This window comes from Anopheles merus, unplaced genomic scaffold, assembly GCF_017562075.2.
Source record: "Anopheles merus strain MAF unplaced genomic scaffold, AmerM5.1 LNR4000929, whole genome shotgun sequence".
Taxonomy (NCBI): Eukaryota; Metazoa; Arthropoda; class Insecta; order Diptera; family Culicidae; genus Anopheles; species Anopheles merus.
The window spans coordinates 1-23618 of record NW_024428509.1 but is presented as its reverse complement, the minus strand read 5'-3'; the positions used below and the strand labels follow the sequence as shown (position 1 = coordinate 23618).

General features: G+C 47.1%; 3 long non-coding RNA genes across 3 annotated transcripts; 2 read left to right on the top strand and 1 right to left on the bottom strand.

Moving 5' to 3' along the window:
- Positions 1 to 9380: 9380 nt before the first annotated feature.
- Positions 9381 to 18831, bottom strand: LOC121603223. Its single transcript, XR_006006621.1, has 2 exons — positions 18487 to 18831; positions 9381 to 10344 (listed from the first exon to the last, which is right to left on the bottom strand). It is a non-coding gene; the product is annotated as an uncharacterized LOC121603223 (long non-coding RNA).
- LOC121603221 lies at positions 15915 to 16342 on the top strand. The gene is made up of 2 exons (XR_006006619.1): positions 15915 to 16105; positions 16181 to 16342. It is a non-coding gene; the product is annotated as an uncharacterized LOC121603221 (long non-coding RNA).
- On the top strand, positions 18039 to 18415 carry LOC121603222. Its single transcript, XR_006006620.1, has 2 exons — positions 18039 to 18211; positions 18284 to 18415. It is a non-coding gene; the product is annotated as an uncharacterized LOC121603222 (long non-coding RNA).
- Positions 18832 to 23618: the final 4787 nt, after the last annotated feature.

Sequence of the window (23618 nt, the reverse complement as noted above, 5' to 3'; positions counted from 1 at the left end):
AAGATACACATCATAATCAATTTACACGCCGCCCCGTGTGCACTGCTGTAGTACACTTTCTTAAGATGTGCACCCATTTGTTCCTTGGCACAGACACCCATTTCCATCACAGCCCCGACCAGATGCGCCCACGAGCGGTCGCGCCCGTTGTTTAATGAAACTATTGCAATATGCACACAATTGCACAACGGGCACGCGGATGATCATCGGCAACTGATTATTTTCCAATTAAACCAGGCCGAGACCAACAACTTTATGGCACAAGGAGTGGTGCCGTGGTCGAGATAAATCTTTGACGGATCCTTCTCCATAGTCAAACGTGGCGGAAAACATTGCACGCATTAGCATATTAAACGAAACGGACAGCAACACCTCCGGTGAGTGTGGCAGTGGTTCCGATCGCTTGACGCGATTACAGCTTCTACATCTTGCTTCCCGCCAATCCCGAAATGGTCACTTCAAAAGCCCCGCGTCTTGATCTCCGTAGCGCTTCCGTGTGCGCTTGCTTTTCTTGGAATCGTTCGAGCGGAAATAATAAAACTAGCATCGGTATTTTATCGTCACCCAGCACACAATCGAATGTCCCGGGAAGCATCATTTCTTCAAAATTTAGCACAAAATTTATGGGTCATTTCCTCACTCCCACGACGACGACGACCGACCCGACCGAGTGAGCGCGCGTTCTGGAGATCTCTTCACTCATCGGGCTTTTCCGCCTGTTTCCGCACGATTTATAGTGAGTAAGCCGTCGGGGAAGGAAAAAACAAAGTCATAAAGTTTCTCTATAGCGACACACACACGGACACTTCATGTGTGCTTTGCGTCGGTCAAGAAAGGATTTTTATTTGCCATCCCCTCCAGCTTTTTATTGTATTATTATCAGTTAACTTTCACTTTATGGCCATTTCCGGGGGGGGGTTCGCTGGCTCGCCCGTATAGTGGGATTGGTCGCCGGACACTCGCACAAAGGGACGACGTGTTTATCGGTTTGTCGTCATCGGGCGAAGGCGAACGACTTTTCCATTTGTCTCACGAGAAGAGTTAAAGCTCCTACCCACTATACCCCCTCGCGTCATGGGAAAATCCTGAATGATGCCCTTTTGTGTGTGTGTGTGTGTTAAGCTTTTGCCTTCTTCGAACTGCTCTCCATCTCTCTCGCTAAGCACAAAGATCTAGGTCATTGTTGGGTGGGTCGTAGTAGTATGGAGGTCTGCTGTGGTGAAAAGTGAGACCACACACACACACACACATGTTCTCGAAAGCTCCGGCAACAAAGCATATTTTCCTTGCTCGTGTGTAACGCACTAACCACGTGCCAACGTAACGGTGGTTGGTTGGTCGGTCGCTTGGCGTCCGGTCGGGCAGGGATCTTCTTTCATTTTACTGCTCCTACTCACTTACACACCCCAGCAAGCACACACCCCAATAATGTCCATTGTTATACTTCCTTCTTGAGGAGCTAATGCCGATTTCCTTTTGAGCGCATTGAAAGGCACAGGGAAAACCCACGCACCCAACGTGTGTGTGTGTGTGTGTGGGTTGCAAGACGGAGTTCGTACACTGCACACCACTCTCATATGCATACAATTTATGGGCTTTTCCCGAGTTTAACTTTTACGTCTCTGCCGCCTTTGCGCTGGCAGCAAAGAGGTCCTCCTCCAAGTCTAAGAGTTTTTTTTACATTTTATTTCAACACACACACACACACACGAAAAACTGTAACAAACCACGAACCCTTAAATCCGGCCACCGATGGGAGCGGGGGGGAAAGTTCATCGCCCAAACTTCCCCCTTCTTTGATAGATCTGATTTTATGCTCCAGCCGAGTTGCCGAGAAAACGACGACCACCACACACACGTGGCGCAATGGCGAATAAAAGGTCCCAAACCGCCCCCAAAGGACCCGGAGCGTGGGGTTGGGAAACGACGCTTCTTCCTCTTGCAACCAGGGAAAGGCTAGGCATCAGCCGGCACAAACTTATGCCACCGTTTCCGCCCAAAACCCGACCGTGATTTACTGTCCGCCTGGCTTATGATTCAAACGATCGAATCATGTCTCCACTTTATCATCTCTCCGCCGACCAACGTTCCCTCCCGTCCACCCTTAGTCTGATCTCGTTGAAGCATCCCCGACGTGTTCAAGCATCCGAAAAACCCGACCTGAAAGAAGAAAAATGTTTGCCATTTCACTGCCATGGCTTCTTGCCGATTCCCCGCCGTCAGACCAGGATGTCTTGGAGGATATGGCCTCCGTTTTATTCCATTTTTGCTGGCCTGTTCTCTAGGGCAAATGACGCCAAAACCCGTACAGAACTACAAAAACTATACACACACACACACACATCCGCGAATGAGTGAAAGTGAAACAAAACCGTCGCGCAATGGCTTAGTTATGGCGCTCAGTCTGCCTTTCTGGCATGAAACGCCGACAGATTAAAATTAAACGGGAATTATCTGCTCATAACTTATCCGCCCCATTGGGGGGGGGAGATTTGAGGGAAGGAATTTTCCACGAGATATCCGGTTCTGAGGGAACGAAACGACGGGAATTGAGTGCACCACAGCTCACCAGGACGCGTCTCGCGACGTGCGGCGGAGAGAGAGATATAGTTTCCTTAGCGGAGAGGTCTTTGTTTTCTCTGTGTGGCCCAAACCAAGCCACAGCCAAAACCGTCGACTAGCCTAGAAACCTTGACTGTCTTCGTCTTGTTAAGCAGGGGGAGGGGAGCGAGGCGTGCTGCCGAGTTTGCTGGGCGGAAAAGCGCAGCGAGCAGGAAAAGCGATTCGCATAAATCTTGTCCCTTCCTTCCCGTTCTTGCTTGCTTCCTCTCCTTCCTTGCTCCCAGCCTTGCGCCCCCTTCATTACACTATCTGCCCCACACATTCTCACTCGCACACCCATTCGGGTGTGTTCCGGGTGCTTCGCAGCCGATCGATTCCGGCCAGAGCGCGAGCGAAAGGAAATCGGAACAGAAGCTTTCCCACACACACACACACACACACACACACACCGGGCCGGACGGCAAGGGGCCGTGAAATTATACCATCACCAAACAGACAGCTTCCTTTACCGTTCCCCTTTGCAGCGGTACCCCCAATTTAGTCAGCCCAAAATGGCCATCCCTTCTTAGAGCGCCATCCATTTGCAAGCACGCGAAATCCAAAGCACGCGTATCCTTACACACCATTCTCTTGTGCGCTTTGTGTATCTGTGTGTGTGTGTGTGTGTGTGTGTGTGTGTGTGTGTGTGTGTGTGTGTGTGTGTGTGTGTGTGTGTGTGTGTGTGTGTGTGTCTATTGCGTTTGGTTTGTTTGCGTTGCAAATAGTTACCCTGGCCTACACCCTTATCTGCTCCCGGGAACGGAAATAGCTCGTATGTACACCCGCCGCCGGTCCGAATGTTCCGTTTTGGTCATCCTTTTCTTTCTTTTTTTTCCGTTGGAGGGTGTGTGTGTGTGTCACAACCTTACACACAGCGAAACTCAAACATCAACTACTGTTACTACCAATCGTCTCCAATTCCGGCGGACATGGCGAAACTCTGTGTGTGTGTGTGTCTATGTGTTTTGTGACTGCAATCGTAAAAAAGCGATCTCTTACGAAAGAGAACGAGATAAGAACTAAAACACTCCAAACAATTGTACCCTTAAAACAGATAAAAGCGAAGAGAGACAGAGAGAGAGCAAGAGGACGTATAAAAACAAAAGACCGTACACTACACTACGACTACTTGCTGCTAACTGGTCATCATCATCGCTGGTGTGGCGGAGGGTACCGCGAAGAGAAGAGAGACAGTCCTGATGGCCACTTCCAGCACCGTTCGCCGTTTTGGTGGTACACGTCGTCGCTGCAACTTGAAAAACACAGTTCATTATGCTTGGCCATTTTTCCAACTTCCACTTTTCTTTCCAGGGGCGCCTCGACGGATTTGCGGAAAACGCATTGAGCCCCCGTGGAAGGTAGCGGAGGGGAGACGCGTGCCCATCAATTTCGTCCGCCAGACAGTGTGTTGTAGTGCCCCCCGCGGAAGCTGCTGAAACGGTCAGTGATGGATGTAACTACCGGGTGGGGGGGGGGGGAGGAGAGAGGGTCCGAGTTTGGAAGAATGACAGTATGTCCACCCTCCCGCGAAGCACACGAACTACAAGGGAATCCAATTTTTTCCTCCAGCCCACTTTTCCTTTATAAATCTTTCACAAGTTAGAGCGCGATGCAATAAGCGTTGTGCGATGAAAACCCCCATTGGCGTAGGGTCACTCTCTATGCTGTTGTCTGAACAGAAACGGCACGCACACACACACACACCAATAGAAGCCGTAAAAATCCTTCCAGAGAGCAAAAACAGGCTTTAGTTTTTCTTTCTCCATTTTTTCCACTTTTCCACTGTCGTCCCAATTCTTCAGTCGAGAGTGCTCGGAACGAGTGCTCGAGAACGAAAGCACCACTCGAACGGAACCGGACCGGAGACCAGAGCAGCAGTTCTTGAGCTACTACCAGCTAGACCCCCCAACCCACACCAAGACAAAGATTCGGTCTAGGAACAGCACGAGCACGAGCACGCTCCGTTTTAATGCCCAGCGGGTCTATTTGCATTTGAAGGCCCTATCTCCGAAAAAAAAACCCAGCAAACACAGCCACCACCGTGGAGAGACAGAATTGTTGGGGGCAGTGTTTTGACTGGGGCAGTAATTTCGATTGTGGACGGCAACTCCCAGACTGAAGAGACCCAGAGCAAGGTGCAAAGAGCTGTTTGCCCTGGCACAACTTTTCGCTGCCGAAATCTTTTCCTCAGGAAACTTCCATCAGACACACAGCCGTGCTTTCGGTCTTGTAACACAATTAATGACGCTTGGTCCTACTCCTTACAGAACAACGCCACCAAAAAAAAATAAAACAATTGCTACCAAGATATCTCGCACGCCAATGTACCGCAGCAAACTGGCCTCAGGGCGCACACGCAGGGTAGGAATCTCGCTCGAATTAGTTGAAAAGCAAAAACCAGGATGTAAAATTCTTGGATGCGCTGAATCGCAACAGCTGTCGCCGCAGTAGCCGTTTCGGAACATGTTTGCACCGCGCGAGACAGAGCGGTTTATTAAAAATGCAACATCTACAAACAGTTCAGTTCTATAGTTGGCCGGAGTTTCGCGGCAAGAATCGGAGTGTATCGCTGTCGGGAGGTTTCTTGCAAGAAATGTCACTTAGTTCCTTGCTTCCTTGCAACCAATTCCAGGAGATATTACGAGACATTCATCCGCTCTTTTCCCGAACGACAATGTTACAACACGCCCTAAGACACGATGTTCCGAATCCATATAGATCCTTTATCGTGTACGCTTCTAATCTCCATTCTCCATCTTCAGATAAGCCAAAACGGCACAAATTTGGAGTTCGATTGGAGCTCGTGGCAAAGGCATCGCATTAATGTTGCACACCTCCTCTTTCCCGCAAGACATTTTCCGACTGTCAATTTAGCGAATTAGTGCTGGGTTTCTGCACCGGTTGCACCGGCGGGAGTAGCATGCAAGAAGCGCAAGCATGTAAACCAGCACACAGCTCACCGCCGGGCGTTAACATGCCCCAGGTACGTAGTACACGGTAAACACGGCAAGCTGATGTATAATTCACTGCACTGTCACCGGTGGGACTGTCGTCGGCCGATTTACTGAAGCAGCAGCAAAAGAACTCTTGCCCAGTTCCGCCTGGTTCGCGCATTAGGGAAGTGGCCACCGATGCCTCTCCCGAACAAGCGTTATCCCCTCTTGCATATGAGAGGCGTCATTTACTGTAACTGTTCGTGTGTTGGGTATGCGGGGATTCGATCCATTACAACAGACCTTCGTCTTCTTCTTCTGCTCCAGCACGCAACACCGCACACCCGGGAATATAGACGGGAAGAGTTTTACGACCGAAAGATAATCCATGCACGACAAAGAAGCCAACCGTCAAGCCATCAATCTCCATCTCCATCATCCAGCGGGCAGCTCTTGAACGCAACGAACAGACTGGGGCGTCCGAGAGTACATCATAAAAATCGCAACATAATCCGAACGGTGAGCAAAAAACTCCCCCAACCTGCTGGTGTAAGAGACCAGCAGTACGAGGCGGGCATAGGCGACTTCTGAAACAACGCACCACCGTTTTTTTGGTAGGATCTGAGTGAAGGGAGAATGAACCAAAAAAAACGACGAGACATTAATCGATAGAGCAAGAAATATCCGGCAGCACACCATCAACAATATTGCTCCCCCTCACGTTACGGCCTGCACGAAGTACCCGGAATGCTCGAAAATCCGTCCCATCAGGTACTGCTGGACTTTGTCAAGCGTGACCCTGGCTGGATGTTTCGGTGCTGACCCGGCCATGTAATGCTAGGGTGCTGCGTAATCTGAGCCTAATTGACTGGACTTCTCCGTGTGTCCGGGTCCCTTTTTTCAAATCCCCATCGTTTGGGGGAGGGGAGTTCGTTTTTTGTTCCAGTCTCTTGTTGACGTTGAGTTCCCCCCAGGCTGACACATTCTCATCTCCTATCTCCCCGATTATTACCCGACCCAAACCTATGGTTGCCCGGCCACCAGTGATGATGTCGAAGTAATATCGCCCCGATACGATGTAACGTTTTGAAGTTGCTTTCTGGACATGATTCGCAACAGCGTTATGATGTCCAACAGCCTGGGAAGCCCGGAGCTTCGCTATTCAAAATCAAACCAGTAAAACGAATATCTTCACATACAGACACAGAGATACATAGAGTCGTACAGGGTACTAGGCAGCAAATTAACACCATGTCCAATTCCTGCAAGCAGACGGCAGGCCGGCTTCGCCGGTAGACAGCAGGCCGCAAATGAGTTTCCGCCAATATTTGCACAGGATGATGTGTCGTTGTCGTCATCGCGACATTTCCCACATATGCGTTGTTCGGCGTGGGCTGGGCATGACCGGAAGTTCGTTTGCTTTGCCTTCATCTCCCCAAAAAAAACCGCCCCCTAGAGCAACGAAAGCAACAAAAAAAGCACCAAGCACTCGCCGTCAAATTTCCGATGCCAATCATCCTCACTCCTCTGATGGGATGGGGGGGACGGAGGGGGAAGCCAAAACCTCCCCCACCGGGCAGGGAACGGGTGTGCGACTACAAGTGTTAATAAATTCCTGTCCAAATATCAATAGACGACCCGAAATCGACGGTGGCCAAACGCGCAAGCGAGCGTCTGCCTGTGGGAAATCGCTTTCCGTCATTGGGCGCCGCCATGACCGACCGATTTGCCGATCGCCGTTGGGTACAAGCACACAGGCACGCAACAACAACAAAAAAACTGGGTCACCTCACCGGTGTCCCCGTGGCCCAAAGCGCGCTCAAACGCGCTGAACGGCTGGGCCGGGCATGATCATAACGGATTATCGGGCCGTCCGTCCGTCCGTCGGTCCGTCTGTTGGGCCGGTTAAACGGTTTCGCAAACGGTGTCGCAGGGATCAAATCTCGCTCACCTGTCCACCAGCCTCCTCCTCCCCCCCCCCCCCACGAACCGTTTTGTATCATCCATGCAATTGCAACCCGTCCCGTATGACACGAGCCCGCGCCTGCAATGTGTGCACACACAGGCAGGCCCCACATTCGCCGGATTGCTTCTCGGGCAGAGCAAGAAGATGAAAAAACAAACGCTCGATCCACACAACACGCGGAAGGGGGAGGAAGCTAATCGCGAACAAACGCACCATAAACTGGCAATAAACTTGCCCCCTATCCAGCGCCACACAGCCCCGCAGCCATCGTAGTTTCCCCCAGGGCTCGGCACATTATTTTCCCTTTTTCTTGTGTGCATCTGGTGTGCATCGTCGGGCGCGCTGCACACTGCAGTTGGCAGACGGACATTCTGCAAAAACCGACCAAGTGCGCGTGTGTGTGTGTGTGTGCAATGGAATGGAAACTGAAATGTAGCGTTTGTGCCGTCGGAAGCCTAGAACTACGAGGAGGAAAACCCCAGAGTTCCAGAGTTCTACACATCGCCGCGTCGGAAGTGGTCCTCGCGTGATCATCGGCAACCCCTCACCCTGCACATGAGAGCACACCCGAGACTACTATTACTGCAAACTCACGGCGCGGAGATTCTAGCCCCGTTCCAGCACACGCCTCATTTCAGCCGGCACACGGCAAACACACAGCTGCACACAGTACACGCTAAAGCTAGACACGAGATCGAGGGAGGCGATAATGATGATGTGAAGCAGAGGCCGCTTCTACCGAATGACGCCACGGTGCAATGTGCAACACAGAAACGCATCCCGGGCGTTTAGCAGCGTGCCACCGACGCACGATACTATCAGCAGATCAATATTTGTTCGACTTGACTGCGTGCTCTAGAATCGAGGCCAAGACACGACGACGCTTTGTGTGTGTGTGTGTGTGTGCCGTCCGACCCTGCCGTGTTCGCTTTTCACAGCACGATGCACTCTCTAGTGCTGCTGCTGCTGCTGCTGCAGTGGTTATTTGCATTCTCAAGCGAACAATTATAGTACCAGGTGAGGTGAGGTCGCGCGCAGCAATGGCAAAATGGTTTGCCCCCGGATCGCATCTCAAGCTTGCAAGTCCCGGTCCGGTCCCGATTACTTTCTTGCCGATTATCCCTTCTCCTTTCCGGTGTGTTTGGTCTCTTTCCAGCAGCTTCCATTTTTCCGATACACAAACACAGACATCGCACGAGCTAAAATGGAATTGAATGAAGCGTTATTAAATATTTACATCACGTTCGTTCGGAGTCAGCCACCTTCCGCAGGGGGGGTGTCCCATCACATCTTCAGGGCAAGAAAAACTGGCCATACAAACACACACTGTATGTGCGGGGCGGCTAATAAATCTTTCAGATGAGTTAATTTTGCTGCCCGCCGGACAGCCTGTCGCCGCACGCCACGGACCGAGGGCACAAACCAAAAAAAAAAAACACAGGCGGACAGGATAAAGGAAACCAAGCGGCCAGTTGCTTGCAATCTCGTGTTCAATTAATAAGCTACTCCCAAACCGCCCGGCTGCCTCCGCTCGCTGTCCTTACGCTTAAACGGTGAGGAGGGACAAGAGAAAAAGCCAATCAGCAGTGGAGCGAAAGATAGAAGTAATCCCCCCGTGGCCAGTTCTGCTACAGAATGGGAAGTTCAGCGGGTTCAGGGTGGGTTGCAAAGCGGGGGATTTATGTATATAAATCGATGGTGTAATTAATAACGCAAACGAAAACCGACGACACAAAGCTCCCGAAGGACATTCCCACACCACGCCGCCTGCCCGTACCACCTAAAAATAAACCATTTTCCTCAGGTCAAAGTCAACTGTGTGTGTGTGTGTGTGTGTGTGTGTGTGTGTGCAAAAAGGGGGAAATGGGGCTGCTGCTTACCTTCAATGACATTCCAATTTCGCTGATCCGATTTGCCGAGCGTAGACGGGACTGTTTTCCTCGTCTGCGCCCCCGTCACCGGTGTTGAAGTGCTGTGTTGTAGCAGTAGTTGCAGTTTCAGGATCGATTGAACCTTTCGCGAACGGGGTGGACGGGAGGGGGGGAATGATTGAAAATGACGAAAGCTTGTGTCCACTGGGACGGTCGCTGCTTCCGCTGCTTTCTTCTTCACAGCACAAAAAGGGAAGCGTGAGCGCGCGCGCGCTTCCGATGAAGATGGGGTTTTTTCCCCCTTTCTAAGCCCTTCTTTCTTTAATGCTCTCTTTCTCTCTGTGGCCTTGTGCCCCGACGGTAGATGGTATTTAATTAAGCTCACGCGAAGAAAAACAGCTTGTGTAGCTTCTCTTCTTCACATTCAACACACTATTAAAGAGCGATAAAGACACATTCGATCGGGGCCACGAGCAAAACCGGGTGAATTAGCCCTCCTCCCACAGCACGCTCTCTTTGTTTCTTACTACACTCACACACACACACACACACACACGATACAGGCGCGGGATTTGTTTTTATCGCTTTACTCACTTAATCACACTTTTGTCACACTAATCGGAGGCAATTAAACGCGGGAATTACAACGGAAACGTATTTATAATCGAAGAGAGATGAACGGCAAAAACAAATAACGACCGCAAACCCAGGGATCAAATGCGTAGGGCAATATGTAGGGCACCGCCCTGCTTCAAGTGAGATAATTTCCTTGTTTTTTGTGTCCACTTTGCCACACTCGCAGCTTCCGCAAGCCTGGTCGCACACACGTCACATTCACAGATCAAATGGCAACTTCGCAGGCAGCGCCTACTTTTCCGTTTCACATACTCGAGATACGCACCCGTCCGCACAGCAAAAGCCTCCTGTGATGCCAGTGCCCCTTTTCGGGTTGGGATTGTTGGTGAAGGTGTTTCTAAAAAGAGAAGAAAAGGCCAGAATTTAGAACAACAATCCAATAAAGTGCACGTACACACCCGGGGTGCGGGTATCATCATCGTGTCTCGTTCTAGATTAGTGCTTTCGTGGAGACGCCGTCTTGCGTGGTGTGCATGTGTGCTGTATGCAGTCTTCCCTTACTCAAACCCAAACTCCAAAACTGCAATCTATCCGCCGGCTGGTTACATCACGCAACACACCACCTCAAGCATCATCGCCGGTAACGCGCACGTGGGTAATATTGCAAAACTTTTGCTAAACTACAATTATATAAACTTTGCCTTCCTTCCTTCGGCACACCACCCCGGCAGCAGCCTTTGGAAGGCGTATCTGTTTCACTGTGACGAGTGACGCCACCCACACACACGGCTTCCCGGGAGCGAAACGGTTTTTGTGCGAGCTCGGCTTACCGATCTGCTGCTGCTGCCTCCGCAAGGTTGGCCGGGCGGTGTATCTGGCATAGTCGCTATCTGGTCGCCATCAGACCGGGGAAAAGTTGGCCGTGCACGAGCAAAAGCGCATGCACTGCTGTGGGTCTATAAATACAGCAGCAATTTAGAGGGTCAGAACCAGAATGATCGGCAAATAATGTGCCTCGGCTGGCCCGTGCGTGCGTATCGATTAATTGGAAAACCATCCAGTGATCATTGATTGCCCCGGAAAATGGGGGTTATTTTTGGGAAGTTTTCGGTGCCTCGACCTCGAATGAGAAGTTCTGCCGATTCCAATAAGATTTTGGTTCGTGGTATCGCTATTCGATATACGCAAGATTTAATCAGATTCCAAAGAGGGGGCCTTTCACGATACTAGGCAGCTTTTTAATATGGAGTTTGACAGTTGGCGGGTGAAATCATGTCAATACTCCATACAAAACCACACACAAAACCAGCCTGTGATTTTCAGCCTAGATTATTTAAGCCTCAAAGTTCGAAATATAATCGAGTACCTGCTCGAAAAAAATTCAAATAAGATCATCCCAACCCAAGTGACATTTGCTCTAACTTTTTAACCATGATCTGCTCGAATGATGCTCTAGATACCAGAAATTGTGAATTTGTCCTTGATAAAACGTGTCGAATGCGTCTAAATTATGTTTGTACGTGTGTATGACCTATTTCTATTGGATTATGTTGGCGTCCAAATCCTTCTTTTGAATTCATCTGTTTGAATATTTAACCAAGGCAAATTTCGTGCGGCGTTATTTTTAGAAAATTTGGTGCTTGTTCGTATAAAATGACTATACGATCAGTGATAAGGATGAGAAACGTTATTTCCCAAAGTACAGAGAAGAAAGCAATGAAAAGAACACATCACAGTCGATTTTAAAGGTCCCTTAAACTGCGTAGTTTAAGCACCGACAAACCGATATGACACTGGCGTTACAAAAGTGTCCCACACGAAAGTACTGTCATTTACCAGTGAGGCGAACACTTCTGTCAAAGTAAGCTCTGTCCCTGCTGCTTCGATGTAAACAACTTTTCTAAATACAAATGGCGAAGGAAGTGTGAGGCAAGATTTGTGAGAATTATTGGACAAACACCCAGGAAAATCATTTTATAAGTTTCCAAATCAATGCAAAAGATGTGAGAAGTACATAAAACAATACGCATTGGAATTTGCGAAGAAAACAAAAAGGGGTTTAGCATTTCTTCTCTGTGCCAGTGTAGTAAGCGAATCATTATAGAGATGGCGCTAGTGTTTAACGTATTTTCATTTGAAATAAGGAGACAACTTTTGAAGCTCATTTTGTTCGAAGTGTCACGTCGGTTTGTCGGTGGTTTAAGGGCAGTTTAAGGCGCCAGTTTAAGAAAATAGCTCGAACCTCCGATTTTCAGGCACGAAAATATCAATTGGTATGTTTTCATTTATCCCAAGGTGTATAAAAGAGATCAGGTGGTGGAATCTAGAATTAAGGTGTATGTAGAGCTGGTAGTCTCATAGCATGTTTTATAACCAAATTTGAACATCACTTTTTGACAGAACGGGTGAAAATTTTTGTTTTCTGGAGGCTTGATGAATAAACAAAACACTCTTAAAATCTTCATGCAGAAGTAAAAACGATAAAAATCAACCTTCTAATTACATACACCTTAAGATAAGCCCACCTGTATATTATACCCACTTTGACAGCTGCTCGAAAATTGCTATACAATGCAAACAACGGGTAGGCTAAAATTTTAGTATACGATCTTAAAAGAGAAAGCGGCCCAAGAATGAATTTCCCACTGACTTCCAGATTTACCACACTCATAATTATGCCCAGATATGTCACAGTTCAGTTCCAAGAATGACTCGCGCTCCAGAACGCTTCTCCCGGAGGCACAATTATGCTTAGCTGCATGGCTTCAAAACTTCACCCAACTTTCGGCGCCCAAAACAAAGCAACAAAATCCGCTCCAACGCTCGGTGTATCAACGTCAAGGCCCCAAAATAGGTCAGCACCTTTTGGCGCGTATTACGGTAATTCGCAGCGTAAACGCGATCCTCTGACACCTTCGCTTCGCTGACGGTGCGGTAGTGTGCCCCGTGTGTAATAGCTGTGGGGAGTGAATGTCGTCTCGCCATAGTTTTTGGGGGTTTGTTATTACAACCAAATGGTGAAAGTTTTGCGCGCGAACAGCAGACAAACCACCGATCTCTCTACCGTCATACGTCGCGTCGGTAGAGAGTTCTCCGTTCTGTCGCGTGGTTAGAGTGTATATTGTTTTCGAATTTCCTAATTTGCATTCCACCCCAAACACTTACAGGAAGGTGGAGGAGAAGGAAATGGTGGCCACGTTCTTCACACCCTTCACAGAGAAATGTAGTGCGGGAGTGTATGGAGCGGTGTGTGCTGGTCCGCCTGCCGGAAGTGCATACATGTGCACATACAGGCACAGTTTTTCCACACGTCTCCCCAACTGAGGAACTGCACAGTGAGTTTGCAGGGAGAGAGAGACAGGGACATTCAAATATCGGAGTGGCAGGTTTTCCCTTAAATGTGATCCCCACACTCGCCCGAGCTTTTCCGGACGTGACGCGAATGATTGAGCGTGCCGGAGAGCCGCCACACGCCACACTTGCCTGGGATTGAGTTTGGGTGGGGGTGGGTGGTTTGGTACAGGGTTGCTACAGAAATCGTTTGCCTGATATCACTTAGCAAACGGCCCACAGACACACAGCACGCCACTGGCACATACCGATGCAAATAACTATTCCGAGCTCCGGACTCGACTGGCATGCAGTAGCCTCATAAAAGCGCTCAACTGCTTGCAGCGACACACGGAGTGCACAGTAGTACATCGAGAACTTTGAACTTGTGCATGTTGCTCGGAATCTACTCCTCTGTGTGCGGTTTCGCACGGTCCCCGGGTATAATAGATTTGCATTTTCCACCAGCTAACTTTTGCGACAAAGTTCTCCATGCTGGAGCTTCGGCTGATAACCCTTTCCCTAAATGGCTCCACATTCTGGGTTCCCACACACACACACACACGCACGCCTTCTTCTTGTCTGGCTTGTCCCTTCCGCGCACAGGGCGGAGGTGCAGCAATAGGGTGCAAATTTTAGCACCATTCTGGCAGGCAGCACACAAATCAGCCTTCAGCAGCCGGAGCCGGAGTCAATGGTTTGACATTCGGAAGGCATTAACAGTGACTTAATAGCACGGAGGGGTCTCCCCTCACCCCCCCATCTACTGGGGGGGTTGAACTTCGTGAAGAAGGAAGGTTCGTGGATCCGTCGTCGTTGTTGTTGACTTCAAAGTGCTAATTATTGATTCCATGCAAACGGGTCACACCAAGAGCGGATACACTTTATCGATCCAACAAACCAGCGGGGAGAGATGGGGCAGAAATTAGGAACAGGTTAATGTGTGTGTGTGTGTGTGTGTGTGTGTGGATTGAGGGTCGCGTTTTGCTGAAGAGCGACAACATACAACCTTTCATCGCGCGCTAATGGGCTGCGCGGAGCTTCCTACTTCTCTTAGGGTGCGCCTCCAGTGAGGCTAGAGTGCTTAATGATACCCGATTCGATGGAGAGGACGACACACCTCTCGCGCTAAGGAGATAATCGTAGTCTATCAAATAATTTGTTTGCTAATAATTGAGCTCCTATTATGTCTAGGAGTTTTTTGTGTCTAGTTTTAGTTGTCGGGAATTAGAGCCGTGGCACGAGAATCGCGAGTTTTGGTGCCGTTTTTGCCTCACGCCAAGCCGGCGAGTGCAGGCAAGACGCGGATTGCAGCAACTCAACTAGAAAAGTTCCCTTATGGGTGCTGGTTTCATTTACGAATCGCATTAGAAAATAACATGTTTGGTACACAAATTAGATCCTTTTTTGATGTTTACTCATTTTCGTGCGGGAATGATTTGTACCGAATTGGAAATGACTAGATTTGGTTAGATTCTAGGCACCAGATGACATCATCAAGCCAAAACTATTGGTCCAATAAGAAACATCGATCTGTCCTCAGCATTGTCTGATTAGACAAATTATTGGGATTTACAGGGTTTCCCACGATTTTTTCATTGGTTCCCATCAATTTTTGATTGGATCTCATATTTTTTTGTGCGTTTCCACGATTTTTTGGCCGTTTCCCAGAATTTTTTGGTCCAATTGTATTGATATCCAATCGAATGATACCAATAAATTATGGGAACGAACCAAAAATCGTTGGGATACGACGAATAAATCTTTAGACGAACCCAAACAGCTATGGGAAGTGACCAATAAATCGTGGGAAACCCTGTATTGATTAAAACATCGAGATGTAGCTTAGGCATACAACTTAATTCTACTAAAGCATGCATCAGTGAAGTACGCGCTTTCTTTCGTTCTTCTGCATCTTTTTACCTAATTTTTAGCATTTTTCTAGCAAATTTCCGAACTTTTTGTTGATGTTTTTCATCAAGATTTGCACACTGTTTCATGCAATCATGGACACAAATTTGATCAATCAGTTGGATTCATTGGCCATTCGGGCCATTGCTTTCTTCAACTTCAATTTATCAACATCTCAGATCGAACGAAGCTGGGATAGTTTTCTATATGTCTATCCCAGCTTCGTTCGATGTAGCCTAATGAATCTATCATAATCTAATCTATCAAATCTATTGAATGTGTCTGGTGTACACTGCTTTTGTTCAGAAATCTTCCGAGTACATGGTTAATATCTGATCCATAATTTGAAAGCTAGAACTGAACTATCGCAAAATACACTGAGTAATTTAACGAAATATTTCGTTTGTAATGCTAGAGTTTTTCCAGACAATATTTGTTCCTAAGTGCGCCAATTCTTAGGAGCAAACAAGCTCAAGTAGATGGCTACGAAACTGTTCCCGAGCAAGGGACAACACAATACTCGTAGCTTATCTACTACATTTTATAATTTCGTGACCATTTCATACAGTGCAAAACAAGCAAACGTGAGCAATTAGTAAGGGAGTTAAAGTGGACATCAATATTTAAGCACGATTTTACAATAAAAATACTCTTGCCGCGAACGCAACTATTCTGGGTATATAAGCAACCTCATTTGCCATCCTCTGGCACAGTTCCATTCTGTGGACACAATCGCCTAAAACGAAAAGCCTAAGCCATCCCAAACAAACAGAAAAATAAACTATGGCCAACCTTAGCTTCTTCCTGTTGTTGCTGGTCGCAATCTTTTTGATTTTCTCCGATTGCATGGAGGCAGTGTACGGAGCGGATACATCGGGGGGTGGTGTAGCGAGCGGAATAACGGACAGAACATCGGGGTAAGTTTTTAACACAAAAAGGAAACATTGAAAATTAACAACAACATTCACATTCTGATTTATTTATTTCTGAAGTGTTTTAGGCGGCACTCGCTAATAGCAAGAAAAGGTGGCCCGGTTAATCCGCCGAAGCGAAAAAATCCGGGTAATGCGCCGAAAGGAAAAAACCCAAGATACGACCAAAATGGCTAATTCCAATAAATAATATACATTTAATCCTGCACTAATCAAAAACAAACTTCTTCGTGTGTTTTGTGTTTTTTATTTGAACTAAATTTGCTAACAGAACATTCGAAACAATTGCTATATGTTTCAGTAATCCGAGAGACATCTAACCGATTATTGGGTGTGTCCTGTTGCCTTTATAAGGTAGTTTAGTAATAAAAATATAAAAATGTTAAGTATACAATCACCAAACAAAGCAATCTAGGTGTAGTGTGTAACTTAATTCTAATAAAGCATATTCTTCTTCTTCTTTTGGCTCAACAACCGTTGCCGGTCAAGGCCTGCCTGTACCCACACTACTTGTGGGTTTGGCTTTCAGTGACTTATTGATCCCCCCATAGCAGGATAGTCAGTCCTACGTATGGCGGCACGGTCCATTTGGGGCTTGAACCCATGACGGGCATGTTGTTAAGTCATACGAGTTGACGACTGTAATACGAGACCGGCATTAAAGCATATATTAGTAAGAATATATGTAGTATTTAGAAATATCTATCTTTTTTTACTGGTTCCTCTAATTTGAATGGATTTTGTTGGATGAAATGCAAATAATAATTGAGTGATACGGAGAAATAAAATAATTATCACTTTTCATAGCAATTTATTTGCTTTTGTTAATGCTTCTCATTGCACCCTTTTCCATGGAATCATGAGCATGGATTTAATCAATTATTTCGATTAATTTTTTAGCCATTTTGTTTGAAAACACGAACTGACATAGCTTTAAAAATGTATCAAATACTGAAATAACTGTAAATCTAGGGCTGTATCATTGCAGCACGACCTTACTGGAATGGAAATTGACTAATGAAATGAGGTCAAAATTATATCCAATCACTGAAGGAACCTAGTAAAACGTGTTCTCTATTTAATGAGGCTTTTTCGCGTTCACAAAACCTCTCAATTCAAGATTATATTTGGTTAAAAAAAAGGTTATTTAACAAATCAGAAATAAGTTAGTTTTTTTCTAGAAAACAAGGGCATAAGAGCCACTATAAGGTTGCGTTTGCACCTTTAACAACGAGGATGAGAATGTAACAGTTGTTTACAGGGTTTTTCGGGGTGTTCTCATAGTTTTGGGACACAAAACTTTACTATTTCTCGCGTGAAGTGGACTGTGGGGCACCCTTTGTAGAATTCAATTGGAATTTTCAATGAGTCTGTCCCAAAAGGATGCCGTAGAGTCCAATTTCCAAGACCTATAAAGTAAGCAAGTGTCAAGAAAGTGTCTTAAAATTGTTAAAACCCCTCAAAACCCCTGTAAGATGACTTGCGCAACAGTAGTTCTCGGGAAAAACATTAATCTAATGCGTGAACTACAAAATGGGATACAAGAAAAGTAGGAAATATTTTTTTTTACCAATTCAGGCAATCGTATAATGAATTTAAACAAAATTATTGAGTAAGAGTGCTGAGTAGTACCAAAAATCTGGAAAAAATCGTTTCCACATCATCTACTCCAACTAGACTGACACTCGACTGTTCCCGGGTAAACTACTATAAAACACTCGTACCTTATCTACTACATTGTATGATATATGAGCTCTATATTATTTCGTGACTATCACAAACGTGAGCAATTAGTAAAGGAGTTTCGACATCAAAATTTACGCACGACTTTACAATAAAAATGCTACCCCAAGCGCAACTCCTCCGGGTATAAAAGCAACCACAATTGACATCCGCTGGCATAGTTCCGTTCTGTGAACACAATCGCAAAGCAACAAGCCAAAAAATTACCCAAAAAATCATGGCCAACTTTAGCTTCTTCATGTTGCTGCTGATCGCCATCTTTCTGATTTGCGCCGGGTGCATGCAGACCGTCCACGGAGCGGATACATCGGACACACTAACGAACGGATTAGTTGACAGAGCAGCAGAGTAAGTTTTGAACCGAAAACTCTGAATTGCAATTTAAAATTAAAATAATCACATCCTAATTCATTTTGGCAGGGCTGTAAACGGCAAATCCTAGTTGCACGAAGAGACGGTCCGGGTAGTCCGACGAACCCAAAACGAAATATGACAAAGATGATCGGTTCCAATAAATAATATACATTTAATCCTGCACTATTGAAAAACAAACTTCTGTATGTGTATGTTTGCTTAATGTTGCCAACTTTCTTCAATCTCGATCGGGGATGATCGCAGCTTACCTATGCGTGCCCCGTTGAGTTTTGTTGTGGAATCCAAACTCTTTGGCTTTGCAAACTCTAACCAACCACCAATAGAAACGACAACACACACGGAAGCAGTAAGCAGCACTAAATGGGCTGTAACAACTTCCACAACGAATACAGAACACACGCCACTAAGGAAACGTATCACCCACGTAGGGCCACACCACAACACATGCCACGCGCCAACCGCAGACAGCAGCAACGGAGAAGTGGAATTAGAACTTGCTTTTGACTGGTTGATCTTATATTTGTCACACCGATGCACACACCACAGATAACACACACACTGTGTGTGTGTTTGTTTCAAAACAATGAATCACCTGGTCGTAATCGCACCAAACAAGCCCACCTGGTTCTAGGTGGGTGGATCACGCAACAGCTGATCGATCGTTATTCCCTTTCGAGCGCTCAGCTCGAATCGGCGGCACGCGTGTGATCGATATTTAAAAATATATCTATTTCTACCCCTCTCACACACACACACACTCGGTACGGACGGACGGAAAACAATCGTGTTGATTTTCCTTCCACAGCCGATCACGATTCGCACGAGACTGCAAGCGCGCGCCCGGGGGGATCGGAAATATAAACATCATTAAACCAATTCAAGCACTATCGCTACCACCACCACCAGCACCCGACGCGGTACCCAAAAGCCAAACGGTAACCACTGACGGGCGAAGAAACCCTCCCATTATCCACTCTACTTGCCAGGTAAGTGCATCCGAAGAAGGTGGTGGAAAAAAGGGCACGCGGTTGAACGGCACCAGACACGCGTGTATTGCCTACGATCGGGCGCGCGCATCTCGCAGCGCTACTTCTTTCCTCGCTCCCCGGTTTGGACCATATACGTGTCCGTGTGTGTGTGTGTTGACGATGGAGGTGTGGAACGGCACACGCCTCCACCGCCCGTATGCGTTCACTTTCCCATCTGTCTCTCTCTCGCTCTCGTTCTCCGCAAGCACAACTAACCGGCTCGCTGGCCGCCTTTTTCGTGTCGATTTTCCACGTGTTACTGAACTCGAAGATGCACCCTGCAATGCGTACAACGGATACACACACACACACACACACACCTTCCCAAGGTCTCTCGCAACAAGCCCAATGGAATGGAGTCAAGAACTGGATGGTCCGTAAAACGAGGAACGATCCAAATAGAACTCCCTGGGACACTATTTTAGAGAGAAAAAACGGTTTCAATGTGTTGGGCTTACTAATCAAGAAACCTGTCTTCTTCCTCCATTTGGACACTGTATCCGGATCACACTCGCTTAGATAACCGGGCGCGCAGGGCCAAACCGCGCTAACCACAAAACAACCGGTATCGATGGAATTTCGCATCTGGACGCGTCTAAAGCCGGGCGCTCGTCATCATCTCACCTAGATTTTTGCGGCCACCTCGGGGACTTGTTGTGCAATCACATCGGAGCACGAAAGCACACGGAGAAGAGTAGCACTTTGTCGCCCTGTACGGTACGTACAGCCGCCGGGATGGTCCGGTAAACAGAAAAACACAAGAACCACAACCTGTGGCTTGGTTTGGTGGCACCGATATAGGTACAAATTTATCTTCACCTGGTAGTTGCTTGATAACGGACCACGCAGTGGTGTCAATGAAGCTGCTGCTGCTGCTTCTTGATAAGAATTTCTCTTACTCTAGGCGCAGATGCAATAAAAAGGCTTCAGGTAGGTTCAACCGGTACGATAAGAACACGCAAGATACATCTAGTAGGCGAGTTTCATGTTTTATGATTTTAACGTCAATACGGTGCACTTACTGGAGCGAGATCTTCTTGGTGTTGGAGAATGTTAGCGATGACGTCATCTGTTACATACAATGCATAGAACGGTACAATTAGTGGGTAATAAATAGCAGTATATCGGTCTTGAGAAGTTCAGTGGCAATTTGTTTCAAACTAGTTCATTTAGTCTGGTTACAGGGCTTCTCTAGCTAATTCGGTTAACTCCAGGGAGCGCCCAAGAGGTTTTTTTTTATTCATAATATACAACACAGTTACCAGTCTCTTCAAACCCAGGGGGGACATCAAGAGAAACTGGTCCAGTTAATGGAACTGATCACAAGCATATACACCTCTCAAAATTGGCCCAGACCCTATACGGAACCTGGTAATAGTAGTGGTGGGTCATTCGATTCATTTCTCGACCCGACCCGGAGTCGGTTGCGAGCCTGTCGGAATCTATTCCGAACCGAGGGTGCTATCTTGACTCGACCCGACCCGAACTCGCTGTACCAACAGGTCGGAGTCGCTTATGCTTTCTCGCACCTACTTATCAGCCGGGTCGACCCGAACTCGCTGCTCCTGGAATTGAGCTTGAACTCATACAGGTACTGAAACTGACATTGAACCCATATAGGCCCTGGATTAGGATTTGATACTGATACTTGGTCCTGGAGCCGATCACGAACCCATACAGGACATATCCAGGCCCCATTCTGATCCTGGAACTAAACTTAGACACATACAGGTCCAGGAACTTAAAAAAATTGACTTGATCCCCAATCGGTCCTAAAATTGTTCCCGACTCCATGCTATTCTTGTAACTAACACCCTAGCCCTGTCTCTGACAAGGAAGCAACCAGTTCCAGCTCAGAAACCGATATAGTTCCTGCTCCAAACCATAAACTCACTCATCTACTGGTCAATGAACTATTCACAGCAGGTTTTTGTAAAGTTCCACATACAAATTTCGCCATGCAAGCCAGGAAGAAACAAATGTAATGCACGTTACTGCTAACCATAATTACATTGCTAATTTGGTTCACGATCACGATCGATTTACAGGTATTTTAAAGAGTTCTGATACTTTTGGGACTCTCTTTCTTCGCTATTTTGCACCGGAAGTAATAATTTTAACGCGATGATGATAAAGCTGTCCCTTCATTGAATTTTGTGTCACGGGAAGTGGATTCTATGGTACTAAAGAGAGATTCGTCCTGGAGAGGCTAAGCCGGAATCCAATTGGAATTATATCGCGCTTTTCTTATTGAACTAATGAGATTGTCGTAGATCACTGTGAGACACCATTAACTCAATGTAAAAGTGGCCAAAGTCGAAAATTGTTTAATATAAATTAAAGAAACTAAGCTTTTCTTTTGGAAAGATAAGCCATAAGCAGCAGCGGTCTATCTGCAGGATCTCACGCCCTCAAAGACAGGGAGTAAGAGTGAAGTATCTAACCTGTATGAACCGATCCTTCCATATGCAGGACTGACTATCATATTACGAGTTTATGAGTGATTAGAATGCCACATGGAAGCAAGCATAACATACGATAGATAATTTAAACGCCAAAAATAAGATTTCTCAATTTAAATCTCCATTACCTCAAAGCAGCCTGTAGAGGCAGTAGATTAGATATTGTTCGATTTGCATAGCCCCACGCACCGTCAGTCGACAGACTTCTTTAACTTCTCACTGGATCGATAATGTTGCCCATCTCTTTCCCCCCCCCCCCCAAACACCCCCGACCACCGAAACAGATGGTTAAAATCCCACTATAAGCGTCAAAAGGCAAAACTTTCGGTTAACTATTACCATCCATACACACACACACGCACAAGGGTGCAACACTTTTCCTTTGTTTTCTACACACATAAACCATTGTTTCCCGGTGTGCTGCCATTAGTTTTGCTTCCCCTCCTTCGCTGCTTGGCCAGTGGCGGAAGCAACGGCGGCAACGGTGCATATGTAGCCGCCGCTTTTTGGAGGTCATGTACCGGAGGAATGCGCTACCAAGAGGAAAGCAACGGTTATCGCGGGGTGCATGTGCGTGATTGAATTTGAATCGCCAGCAAAACCGGCAGCAGCATAGAAAGCAACCCTCCACTCGCGATGGGAAGTCGAGTCCATCGCACGGCAGCACCGCTGCGGGTGCGTTCGTTCAGGCCATCAGTGTCAGACGCATGGATTATGCGAAAGAAGGGGAACCGAACGAAGCACGTGGATATTTGTACGCACGGCGTGGTCCACACCCTCCCCACTCTCCTCATGGTCACGGGCGTAGTGGTGTGTTTCACCACTTTCCTTACCAATAAAAACCGTAATCAACAAAACGGTTTTATCTTTGCATCCAAATCGATCGTTGATGGGCAACGATGGTGGGGAGCAGACGGGTAAGAAAACCACCCACCAGGCAGGCGGGCCGGGTCCATTTCCGACAGCACAAGAAGGACCTGGTACGGGAGCTCGAAGGAAAAGAAAAACTCCAAATCGGTAACCGGAGCCGGGCATCGTAAAAGCCCACCATCATCGAGCCATTGCTTTCTTTACCTTCGCGCCCGTCTCTCTTCGGCTGTTCTGTCGCTGTTTCTGACATTCGCTTTCACGCTACTTCCGGCGCCCCGGCTCCGGCCATCTTCGTTCTTGAGCAAGTGGTGCGTGTGTGCCATTAGAAGGGAAGATAAATGGACAACCGCAACGAATCGGAACGCTGCTCGGAGACCTCGCTGTTAGGACGGGGCTCCGTGTTTACGTAATCCATTGGTGACGACGGTGTCCTATTCTATTATAGCCCCATATCCGGTCTCTCTCTCTCTCTCTCCCCCGGCCGAAACCGGAAACGCGGTTTGCGTACGCACCATGCTGCTAATGGAGAAAGGTGATCAGATTCGTTAGATATGCCCGTTTTGTTTACGTCCCACACAGGAAAGGATTCAACTTGCTGGGCTGGTGGGAAAGCTTCCTGCCAGGGGAAAAGCTCTCCGGCTACAAAAGACATGGGGATAAAGTGGAAAAATACTGCAATTTCTTGTGGTTTACTGCCAAAACCACCGAGCTAGTGAATCATTTACACCGTTTTTACTTTTGACACTCACAATATTTACATTCCGATGCAACCGTATACACACACTCTCGCGCACACACACGCAAGAACCGGCAAGGACGTTTTCCCACGACGCGAAGCTTTGATGCATCGTTTCCGGCGACGCTTTTGCAAGTTTTCCACGGCCTACCACCTGTTCGCACGACGGACCCAGCACAAGCTTCGAATGTCAACAAAGGCGCGGAAGCTCTTCGAACGCAAAACGAACGATCATCTTAAAAACATCTAACAACTAACTAAAACTGTTTTATTTTCATTGTAAT